Raw genomic sequence first — 12,963 nt, forward strand, 5'->3', positions numbered from 1 at the left:
CAGGGAATCATTATTATAAAAGAAATAGGGCTTATGAAAGGGTTAAGTATTTTTATTTAGATAGTAACATATTTGATATTTTTATGTAACATTTTCAAAATCTGAAGTACTTCATACTTGAATAAATTTCTGATATTTTTATTCATTTTCACTCAATTATTTTATAAGTCCAAAAACTACAATTTATCCCAATCTTTTAAAAAATTTACATTGTACCATTCCTAACATGTCAACCTTAGAGATTTCTTAAGTCAATTTAGCTTGATATTCCCCTTGAAGCTCAGGAGAGCACCACGCCCCATCCTACAAGAACAACTTATCTATGTTCTCTGGCACTTTACTATTGTCAAAGCACTTTCACACACATTAAATAATTTCATCCTCACAATGGTCCTGTGAAGAAAGTAAAATGGCCATTCTGATCCCAATTTTACAAGTAAGGAAACTGAGGCTCTGACAAGCTAAGTAAATTGCCCTAAATCATGAGGCGAGTAAGTTGGAAAAGTCTTACTCTGAGTTTTCTGACTTCTAGTCTTTTGCTCTTTCCACTATCCTACTGTATCTTCTATCTTTCTGTGTCCCCAATTTCTGTACAGAGGGCCAGAATATGCCTGTTTCTATCAAAAAATAATTATTAGCTGTGGCTTAAACGTACCCTTCATGCTACTTTCATTTTCCATAAATGCCAGCCAAACTGTTCCCAAACCTTATGCATGCACGAAAAGTATGAAAACAAAACCTTATTAGCCAGTGACACAGAGATACTAAAAAAAAAAAAAAGTCCAAAGTATATTCATAGATAAATATGTCAACATTTCTCCTCTCTACATTCCTAGACTTTTTTTCCTAATGGGAACTACAGTTCTGGGGAGAATAGAATTTCAGGATCATTGTTCATTGTTCTGTGCCTCATGAAAAGATGGAAAGACATTTCTCTTTCTACACATCTCTTAATGAAGGAGTGCAATAGATGGAAGCCATGTGTCCCTGCCTCCACATTCTCTGTTCTCTTTACCCATCAAAATGTCAAAGGGTATAAATATTTTTAAGATTCTTGACACATGTTGCGGAATCATGTTGTCAATCATGCTTTGATAGGAAGCTGATTTCTCCAGTAAGGCACGTAACCTATTCTGAAGGCATCTGAAACTTTTTCACAGTAAAATGTGAATATCTGGGAGTCAAATGCTCAAACTTTAGTGAATGAATCGAGAGATGAGAAGATTAGTGGACAACAAAAATATAAGGGGAAAGAGGTGGCATAATCAAATAGCATTAACCTCAAAGGCATAGGAAATTTACACGAGGGTGGCCGCGTAAGCTGCAATGAGTTGGGAAGAAGACTGCAAACTGTCCTCGGGATTCCAACACCCAGGGAATATGGGGAAACTAGCAGCCTGCATTTGGGAAGCACTGTCCTCAGAAACAAGCCAAGCTTCAGGAAGGCAAGGAGATGAAGGGGAACATGGTAAAAAGGCTGAAAGTATAGAAGAGATTGTTAATAATCACTTTGTGAAGAATTCTAGAGGGAGAACAGGAAGATGATAAAGGAAAGAGGGAGAGGGGAAGAGAGATTGGGTCAGAGGAGAGAAATCATGGGGAACTACTAGGAGTAAGGGAGGAGATAAATAGTTAGCGACTTACATTTTAGTGGTGACCAAGACCAATGGGCATACCAACTTAAATAAAAATATCTTGATGAGACATTAATGTTGACAACTTGAACAGAAGTGAAACAGCAACTATACGAGTTCCTCTGGATAAAAGGTGGAAAATGAGTATATGGCAGTGGTTTTCAGCCTTAAGTGCACCTTCGAATGTCCTGAAGCACTTTAAAAATGCAGATATCAAGGCCCCATTCCTAACCAATTAAATTAGAATCATTGGGAGTAGACCTGAACACTGGTAGTTTTTGACAACAGTGTTCTTCTTAAGATCCCCAGAAGCAGCCAGCATTGAGAACCATTCATAAACTGCAGGGGTTCTTAAAGTTAGCCAGAACTACCAGCTTCACTGTAACCTGGGAACTGGTTAGAAATGCAAATTCTCAGGCATTGCCCCAAACTTACTGGATCATAAATCTGGGATGGGCCCCCCCCGATCCATGTTTTAACAAGCCCTCTGGGTGATTCTGTTGCTTGCTAAAGCTTAAGAATCACTGGTATATGGGGTTGTGCTGGGAGTGGGGCTTCCTGCTATACAAAGGCTATGTCTATAAATATTGCTATGTCTATAAATATCCTTCATGGTCCACAAAAGTGTTGTTTCCATCAGCACTGTATGAGAATTCTCACTGCCAAAATCTTTTCACATGTGATTTTTGGCAACCTGATAGATAAGGAAAAAAAATTGCCTTAAGAATGAACATTTTTCATATGCTTACAGTTAACATAAAATTTGCATATTACAGTTCAAACTCATTTCTTCGATTTTAGTCTAAAATAAAAATAGATACCAGCCAGTTGTTAGTGAGTGGAGGGGTAAACACAGTAAAGAATTGCAAGGGAGAGTTACAAAGGCTCCATCTAGCCTGCTTTATGAAGAATCATAGGGTAAAGATAGCATTTTAGTTAATAACTAAATATATGAATATATACAATAAAATTTGTCCGTAGTCTCTATTTTTATAAAAAGAGAAAGGGAACCACTCTCAAAAAAAAAAAAATCAACTGAGGGAAAGAAAACTAAGAAGAGTAAATTTCTCAAACTAAACAAGTTTAAATATTGGCTGTATATGAATAAAACACACACAAAAATGTGGTATATATTTCCTGAAAATGTTAGCTGTTAAGTGGAAGGGATTGTGTTTCTGTATTCTTTTAACTAGAACTTGGCATATTCAGGGTGGTCCATAAGTTTTAAATAATAACAATTTGCTTTCCAATCTGGCCTCATTTAGCTTCCTTTTTCCCTGTAACATCTCAACTTTCTCCCAGTGCTTAGTTGGCAATTCACTCCAAAAAGAAAGAAAGAGTGAGGGAGGAAGGGAGAGAGAGAGAAAGAAAGAGTAAACATAAGGAAGCTAAGAGTAATTGTATTTAGGAAAAAAGCAAATAAAACAGCTTCTGCAAGATTGGACTCACCTAACAAATAAGTCCTTTATACAGAAAAAAAAAATCTTCTCACTTCAACATACAGACCATTAATGCGTATCTTTATTTCTGCTTACCTAGACTAGTAACTGTTTCCTTCCTCCTTTTAGAACATTTTGCTGCAAGATTAACTTTCTTATAGCATAATTCAAAAGCTCTCAGTAGCCTATATCCCACTGCTACCCCATAAAGTACAAACAAGATGTTTACCAGGCACAGGTCACAGAGAGTCAGCTCTGGGGAAACTGCAGAAGAGGGGAGAATGCGTTTATCTTAAAAACTGAGAAATCCTTGGAGAGACTGAAAGCCATCATAAACTTTGAGTGGAGAGGCATGCAAAGATGGAATAACAGGTAAGAGAGTGCTGTTAGGTTCTTCTCTGAGTCTCTTTCCGATTTCCTTTGGATCATCTGCCTGCTCCATAACCACTCTGAGTCAGAAGACAGCAACAATAGCCCACAAATGTGGGGGAGACTGACAAGCTGCCCTAAGCACTCACTCCTCTGGTCCTCCTCACCAAGGCCATTTAAGGGATGATGGATCATGTATGAAATAATTGTCTTTTCCCTTTTAAAACTTTAGAGGAGGGAGCAGGAGAGAGGTAGATAGGGTAAAAGGGGTCAAATATGTGGTGATAGAAAGAAATCTAACTATGGGAAGTGACATTTAAAAAAAATAAATAAAAATTTAAAAAAATAAAACTTTAGAGAGGAACCCCAATCAGAGGAATGCCTAGTGGAGGGGCAACAGATGGGAGGTTGACTGCAATTCTAGTGTCTAGAACTCTCTGTCCTGGGGCTTATCTTCTAACCTCTTCTTAAAATCACAGGAAGCAATAAACTAGGGCCTGAGCCTTGGCGCTCATCCTGGTACCTGAAAACTCAAGGGGAACATCAGCTCACAGCCTATAGTACCTGAGGTTAGAACCACTATAGTAGGAAAACCACAAACTAAACAACATATAGCATACTAAGCCAAAATATTGAAAAAATAGATTAAGAGTTTGAAATAAACACAACCAATGTTGTCAAAAGACATTGGTAATATGAAGCAGGAAAAAGATTTTTTAAAAGAGTCAAATGGGAAGATTAAGTATTAAAAGAAAAACTTGAAAAAAAGTAAATTGGAGATTTAGGAAGCTCAATATGGCCAAAGGATAAATTGTAAAACTAAAAGAGCAGACTGAGGAAATCTCCCAAGAGGAAGAAAAAAGGATAAATAGATAAATATGGAAATAAAAAGTTAAGCAGCATGGAGGATAAAAGTAGACATACTGATGACAAAATACCAAAAATAGGAATCCAAAAAGAGAAAAAAATAAAAGGAAGGAAAAATATTTAAGGAAATCATAAAAATAAATATTTCCAAATTAAAGGAAGATGAAAGAACTCAGATAGAAATAATTGGGTGCCAAATAAGAGAGATTAAGAACCCAGATACAGTATTGGGAAATTTAAGTGCATCAAAAAGAAAGAAAATTCTAAGTGCTTCCAGAGAAAAAGAGCCTATCTCCTAGAGAAGTACAATAAGTAGATTGGGATCAGATTTCTTAACAGCAAAACTTGATCCAAATATTTGAGGATTTTCCAGATATCATTCTGTTATTGATTTCTAATTTTATTTCGCTGTGGAATTTGTATGACTTGAATCCTTTTAAATTTATTGAGACATCTTATTCAACAGACACTTCACCAAAGAAAATACATAGATGGCAAATAAGCACACAGAAAAGATGCTCAGCATGATTGGTCATTAGGGGAATGCATATTAAGCTAGAATGAAATACCTCCACACAGCAACCATACCAAGTGTTGCCAAGGAAGTAGAGGAACTGGAACTCTCATTTCTGCTAGTTGGAATGTGAAATCCTTTAACAACTTTGAAAAATAGTTTGGCAGTTTCTTAAAAAGTTAAACATACACTACCATATGACCCAGCCATTCCACTCCATCGTATTATTCAAGGAAAAAGAAAATGTATGTTCATACGAAGGCTTATACAGAAATGTTCATAGCAAATTTACTTGTAATAGCCCAAACTGGAAACAATCCAAATGTCCATTAATAGGTGAGTAGATAAACTTCAGTATATTCCTAAAAAGGAATACTACTCAACAATTAAAAGGAATGAACTACTAATACACTCAGTAACATAAATGATCTTCAAAATAATTATGTAAAATAAGGCAAACAACAAAAGAGTACATACTATTTGATATATTCATATAAACTTCTGGAAAATGCATACTGTGATAAAAAGCAAATCAGTGGTTGCATGAAAATAGAGACAGGAAAAAATGGGCAGGAAGGGGTAGGAGAACAGGATAAAACTTTTCGTGGTGATGAATATGGTGATGTTTCACAAATGTCTACAACATATGCTAAAACATTAAAATGTACACTTTAAATAGGTGCAGTTTATTGTATGTCAGTCATATCTCAAAAAAAAGCTGCTAAGAATGAAAAAGGATACGGAAAATAAAATTTTTGTTTGAAAAAGATATATGACATATGAACCCAATTTTTTTAAATTAAATTTATTGAGATAACATTGGTTAATAACATTATATAAGTTTCAGGGATACAACTTTTATAATACATCATCTGTATATTCCATTAAAAAAGAAATAAAGATAGAGAAAATAAATATATATATATTTATAATAATCTGGAACAAAACTTCTAGATAGTATCAACAGAGTGGTAGAGAGGAGAAGCTAAAGGGATGGGAGATGGGAGATGTCAGTTGGAGTCCAGTCAAGAGGCGGAATCACAAAGCTATTGTTAACAGAGAGAATTTAACATAATTAAGGAACTGTCAGCCAGGTTTTAAAGAACTGAAAAATCAAAAAGGGAAACATTATCACCACGACTGCCTCTCTTTTCTCCAGTATGGCAGTTTGTTCTAGTAGCAATAGTTGATTCCAGTTTTCAGTGTTCGCAGTGTTCCCACAGCCAGCCTCAACCCACCCTTTAGAGAGAGATGCCCGCTCTTCAGAGGTCCCAGTCCAGCTCTACAGGGCTCCTCTTCCAAATTTATAGATTTTAATAATTTCAATCTCTTCTAATATTCTGCAGAAATATTGGGGGAAATAAGAACACCACTTATTTAAGAAATAATTAAGAAATTTTCACTACTTTTTAAGCAAGATAATAGCATTACAATTGTTTCTTTTAAAAAAAAAGTCCTTATCTTTTAAGGATTCATACTGAAATATTTACGGATGAAATGATATGATGTCTGTCATTTGCTTCAAAATGACTTGAGGGGAGGGACTATTAAAATAGGTTGGGCTATAGATAAAACAAGATTAGACATGAATTGACAATTATTACAAATGGATAATACATAGTTTATTATAATATTCTACTTTTTTAATGCTTGAAATTGTCCACATAAAGAATATTTCAAAAGCATACACACAATTGTATTTATATAATAAAAACACATACAAAAGAGTACAAATATCAAGTGCATTGGTGGGAGTGGGAAGGGATCAGAAGTGGGAATAAAAGAAAATTAAAATGAATGAATGAGTAAATGAATGAAATCGAAGAGTCTTGCACAGATCAATGGCAAAAGTATGCTATAACCCCTACGAAGTACTCGCTGACTAATGGAACTAGGAGAATGGAACATGACTGAGAAGCAGGAGATGACCAGATGTAACTAGACAAAGAGTTGCCATCTGTGGCGATGCCACCGGCACCAGAGGTGAGGAAGAGCACCAATACTCTCTGGAAATGCTACAGGTAATAGGGAAGGGATGGGGAAAAGAAAGATCACTGACCCCAATGTCCTCAGAACCAACAGCTGACTTTGCAGGAGAACTCTGGGCCCAGTGCCTTTGTTCCCTTATGGAGCTGGGAAAAAGCAGGTGTCAGAGGGATGTCTGGAGAGCCGGAAGTGGAGAGGCAGGGTGATGAACACCTGCATTTGAACTGGGATTCTGCCATTTCCTAGTTATGACTTAGAAAAATTCACTTAAATTTTCAAAAGTTTGCTTTTTTTCAACTGCTGAATGGAGATATTATTGCTCACCTCATATGGTTGTTGTGAGAATTGAATGACAGGATGCTTAAGAGTTTGAACACAGAGACAGACACACGCTATGGCTTCAAGTAATGGAACTCAGCCTCCGTCATTATTCGATCCTGGCCTTGAATTAGATGAATCAGCCTCCTTGATCTTTTCCTGTCTTGTAGTAGGATCATCTACCCAATTTCTTCCCAAACAATGAGATAGCATATCTTAAATATGCAAAACTATAGTGTTTTTAAATTTTACCGTAAGCCCTAATCAAAGAAATATTGTTCTGCTCCTGCTGTACCCTCATAGACTCAATTTGTGTATTGAGACACTCTGCAAGCTTTCTCATAAGATAAAGGATGCTCCTCTTACTCTCTGTGCTACCAGGACCTAAGCCCCAGTTGGAGACTACTTGAAATACCTCAGATATGGTTTTAGAAATAAGATGGTAAATGGGCCTTATTAATAATATCTATAAAGAATTTTCTTCTATAGAGAATTTTTTCAAGGCACTTTCATATATGTTATGTTGTTTAACCCTCACAAGAACTGTGAGATGGGGCCAGAATTATAATTATTTCCAGTTTTTTTTCTTACTTTTTTCTTTAATTTTTTCCCCCCAGAGCCCAGGCTAAGGTTAATTTATTGGCTCAAAATCATATCAATGACACACTAATATTCGAAGGAATAAATGAGTGAGTTAATTAATGAGCTAGTAAGTAATCCAAGGGACTAATCCATGCTGTGTCTATTTTCTTCCTTTCCTTTCCCTTTCTCCCCTTCTTTCATTTTTTTTCTCTATTCTTTTTTCCTCTCTCCCTCTTTCTGGTAACTTCTCATAATCTACACCAGTTTTTATGTCCTTCCTCTGAGACTCTGGAATGCAATACTAACGCAATTACTAAACGCAATTACTAAACTACGAGCCTCAGAGAAAACAAAACAGAATAGCCATTGTTTTTTTATTATTTCAACAGTGTTCTTTCTAAGTACAGTTAAATGAAATGCAGATTTCATTAATCATGCAACAACGTGTTACCTGAATTGAGTTGTTAACTGACTTTAAATGTTTTCAGGCTTACGTTGGCATTTCTTGTGCCTTTTAAATAAACTACCATATATAATTATCTGACTATAAAACAGCCCTAAAACTGTATAAACTAGACATAACTTGAAAACTATAACTTGGAAACCTCTACACATATCATTTTACTTAAAATGTGATGACTCTGAATCTCCTTTTCACATCTAGAAAATACAAAAATGGATAAAAGAGAGAAAACTGTTGTTGAGGATTTCATCTTCAAGCAGAACTTATGTTGTTTTCTTATGAGGGGAAATAAAACAGGAATTATAAGCAACTCTGGATGTAATATAATTAATGTGGGTTAAATTAATTACTTCTTACAAATTTGACATCATAAAATGAACAAAATTTCTGGAAAACAAGACTATTTGTACTTTTTCTCTCTTGCTTTACATTCTAGCACACCGCCCTGTGCTAGGAACTTTATATCAATATGGTCTACTGCAGAATATTATAGTGTAATATTAGCAAAAGCATGCCATTGATTATTGTTTTCATCTCAAGTAAATTGTGAAAAAAAAATCTTAACCATATAATGAGTCAATTTAATCAACAGACTTAAAATATCAAATCAAATATTCTTTGACATTTTGATACATTTTGTCTTTCTAAATAAATCCTATCATAAATTTCTCAAAAACCCTTTAGGCTTTAGAAATTGTTTAAATATTATGTTTCTAAGGATTTGTAGACTTTTAACAGACACTAGGAATTATCAAAGTTACCTGAAGCAGCATTCCTCAACCTTTTGGCACCGAGAACCGGTACTCCTATGAGAATCTAATGCCTTCAATGACCTGAGGTGGAGCTGAGGGAGTGATGCTAGCACGGGGTAGCCACTGCAAATACAGATGAAGTTTCCTTCTGATCTCCCACTGCTCACCTCCTCCTGTGCTGCCCAGTTCCTAACAGGCCACGGACCTGTACCGATCCATGGCCCAGGGTTTGGGGACCCCTGACCTAAAGCATCTGTCTTTCAATAACCTTTCACACTGATTATCTCATTTTTAAGGAATTGAAGAAGGAAGCTATATGCCCAACCCGAAGGAAAAGGTGGAACGAATTCTCTCTCTACTTGAACAGACAGATTTTATCCCCAGCTGGAGCAAAGGAAAATTCTCTAGAGCTGGCAGATTTTTCAGCCTGTGAAATCACAGCATTGGTAACTAAATCATTAGCAAAACTAACCAGAAAGACAGTCTGGCACATGTAAATCATCATGATAACAATAGGCGCCCTCTATTACTTTCAAATTGGCATCTAAAATGATGGAGTTTATTTTCTTGTTTATTATCCACCTTCTCCCTCTAGCAGAAAAACTCCATGAGAACAGAAATGTTGTCCTTCCTATTCACCCAGTATCCCCAGCACCAAGAACAAGACCAGCACTGGTAAATACTTGTTAAATAATCAAGCCCAATTTTAATACAATTGGCAGAGAATTGCCTTAGTTATATAATCATGGAATGTTATACATTGTCCAAACTTCTAAAAGTTCTTTTTAGCCCAGATCAACATTGGTACTAATTTCACAGTCAGTTTATGGATATATTTAATCCATGTTATTAAACATTAAAAAACATCTGTACAAGAGTTTTTAGCCATTTGTCTTGCATAGTAGAAACAAGAAGATAGTACCTAAATCTAACTCCAAGAATAATCTTACCTTCAAGGATACATTCTCACATTCAAGGTTTTAGCTTTTGGAAGCACCATTGCAATCTAATGACTCAGAAATCCTACTGAATTTTCCCACCACACTGAGCAGAAGTACAGGATTGTCTGTGCCCCTGACCTTGCTGAGGGCAGTGCAAGCAACGATTAGTTCCTTCTATGTGAAAATGGTTCACAGTGTCTCACAATAGCTGTATTTGGTTCTCCCGCACAGAAAAAAAGGGCTTTGCTGTGTACTTTGGAGACAATTCTGGACAGAGAATTTTCATTTTCGATACCATGAATTTTAGTGAATGATATTACTAATATCATTCACTAAATCATTCACTAATATCATTTACTAAAAAGGAGTGGCCTGTTTTACACCCGTGGATTTACTCTAGTGATCATACTTAGTGAGGATTTTCCTTTAAAAAGAAATAATCTCTTGAGGGTCTTCTAGCTATAGTAAGTCCTACGCCTATTCTTCAGGTAATTGGTGTTCAACCTCTGCCTTTTGGTCTTTCTCGATTTCTTCCTCCATCAGCACATGACATAAGTATTATTCTAAAACCTCAAAATTATGGACAAAGAAATCAAAGGGTATAAAGAAAGAAATAGAAATGTATAAAAAACTTTAAAATGTCATCAAGTTCAAGAGTTTCTCTTTTAAAGACTTGAACCAGTAAAGATAACTATCTTATTTTGAAAGTCTCTACTAAATAGAAATTGCACCATCGTTCTTGGGGCAAGAAGATCCAGATATGCAGTCAAAAGACCTGGGTTTAAGTGCAGTTTTTATCATTCAACTTGTCTTTAGCTCAGTTTTCTCATCTCTAAAATGGGTTGGATTAAAATTCTACAAGAGTACATAATCCAGTTGTGAAAATGAGGCATATATATATATATATAAAGATATTATATTATATTACATTACATTATCTATAATATTAAGGCAGCTTACTTATTAAGACCTGCAGGTAGAAGGTCAGATACGGATACTGTCAGGAAAGACCTTGTGAGGAGGAGACGGGGCGAACCTGGGCAATTGAGCCTTCACCCCCATGAGAAGGAACACTGACTGCACCGCACACCACAAGTCAGCTCCTCTACCCAGAGAAGAAAGTCACTTCCTGGGCCAGGCTTCCTTTTTAATTTACTCTTAAAAGACAGTTGACTGAGAATATTTTTTAAAAGAGAATCAGGGGACAACTATCTACTAAACTTCAGCTCTCGAAGAACTGTGTTTGTGATGAAATACTCACTAATCAATATCCATTGCCAAGTGCTGGCAGGGTTGGAGCAATAATGATATGTTCTAACCCCAACTTGGGCTTGTACTAGTGGTGTGACTTTTGGGCAAAACAAGTAACCTCTCAGTCTCAGTTTGCTCCCCTGTAAAATCGCCCCACTGCACAGGTGTGTTATAAGAACAAAATGGGATCAAATACGTGGAAGCTACACCATCGTATGCAAATATGAGTTATTAGTGTGCTCATTCTTTGAGTCCAGTTCTTAGAAAGCTTGGAGCATAGAGAGAAAATTGTGAAAGGGCAAATAACATTTATAAAACATATTGAGGCTATCTACTATAATTTTACACATAAGAAATAAAAATTGTTAAGAAAATTAAATAAAATTGTTGATGTGAAGCACAAGATGTGGTATTGGTATATGAGACATGTACATTCCCTCACCCCTTAATTCCACCTTTATTGTCAAAGCAGTCATAAGCCATAAAGGTGTGTTCAAAATTTAGGTATTACTGTTTATGTGGTTTTGTTTTGTTTTTAGTAATATGAGGGAAGTGAAATGAACTTGGACTTTGAAGGCAAACAGACTTGGAATCAAATTCTGGTTCTGCTGTTTACTTGCTGTTTATAAGTGTGACCTTTGAGTATGCTTCCTAATCTGTGAACTTCAGCTTCCTCCTCTGTAAAATTGGGTCAGTCCTCATAGTAGTCTTCCCCAACCTTTTTCATTACATTGCACACCTTGAAAATGAGAATATTTCTACTGAAAAAAATGTTTCTGCTTACAGTGAGATGTACCTAGGGGGCTCCAATCACCCAAATTGGGTTCTGCTTCACCATCACAGGGGCTGAGGGTATGAGCATTTTGGCACTCCATTACTATTCAGAGCATGTTTGCATTCTGGGCGTACATTTTGGGAAGCTCTGCATTATTTGGTTTGTGGAGAGGAATAAATGTGAGCCTTCCTGATCATAATAGATGTTGAATGATTTCTTAGTTCCCCTTCTTTCCTTTTAACCCTGGCATTTCCAGGTGCTGTGCTGGACTGTAGCAGGGGAATATCCTTCCAGAAAAGTCTAAAATGTTTTACCATTGCAGCAGCAGCAGCAGCCATGGCTGGAAGGTATTTTCTAAGCTAAGCTTACATTGAACATAGTAGTGTCGCTCCTCCTGAAGTCCTACTTTGCCTTGATTGGTGCAAAAACGGTACCATTTAATGAGCTCCCAATATGTGTCAGATGCTCTACATGTTATTTTCAATCTTTACAACCACTCAGCAAAGTATTACTTTCTCCTCATTATACACATGATAAAACTGAAGCACAGTAGCTTGCCTGAGGTTACAGAGCTAGAAGGGGGCCGAGCTGGATTCCAACTCAGTTCTAACACTCAAATCGAAGCTTCTTCCAGTATCCATATTCCCTGTTCAGTAGTGACAAAGCTTCTAGGAGATCTAATGTGTTTTTTATTCTTTAAAACTGAATTTTTAAGAAATCTAGACAAACGACTAAGAACTCTGAAGTTTAGTAATAATATTGGTACAAATATATAACTAGTCTCACATGGCCAGGAAATAAGACACAACAGAGAGTCAACCAAAGTCAACCAGTAAGTGGCCATCAGAAAAAGAGAAAAAGAATAAAGAAGGGTTCCTAACCTCTCCTTATCATAGGTTCCATCAGCGCACAAAAGACTAGAAGTATATTTGATGGCTGTGTATATTTGTGCTCATCATAACTACACATAAAGTGATACTAACCATTGTATATATTCAGTTCTTCTCAACTAATCATTTTTATGACTTTAGAAACCCTTGCAAATATTTAAGGAAAGGCGCTCATATAATAC

The sequence above is a fragment of the Pteropus alecto genome, unplaced genomic scaffold (genome assembly GCF_000325575.1).
Source record: "Pteropus alecto unplaced genomic scaffold, ASM32557v1 scaffold7, whole genome shotgun sequence".
In the NCBI taxonomy this organism is placed as follows: Eukaryota; Metazoa; Chordata; class Mammalia; order Chiroptera; family Pteropodidae; genus Pteropus; species Pteropus alecto.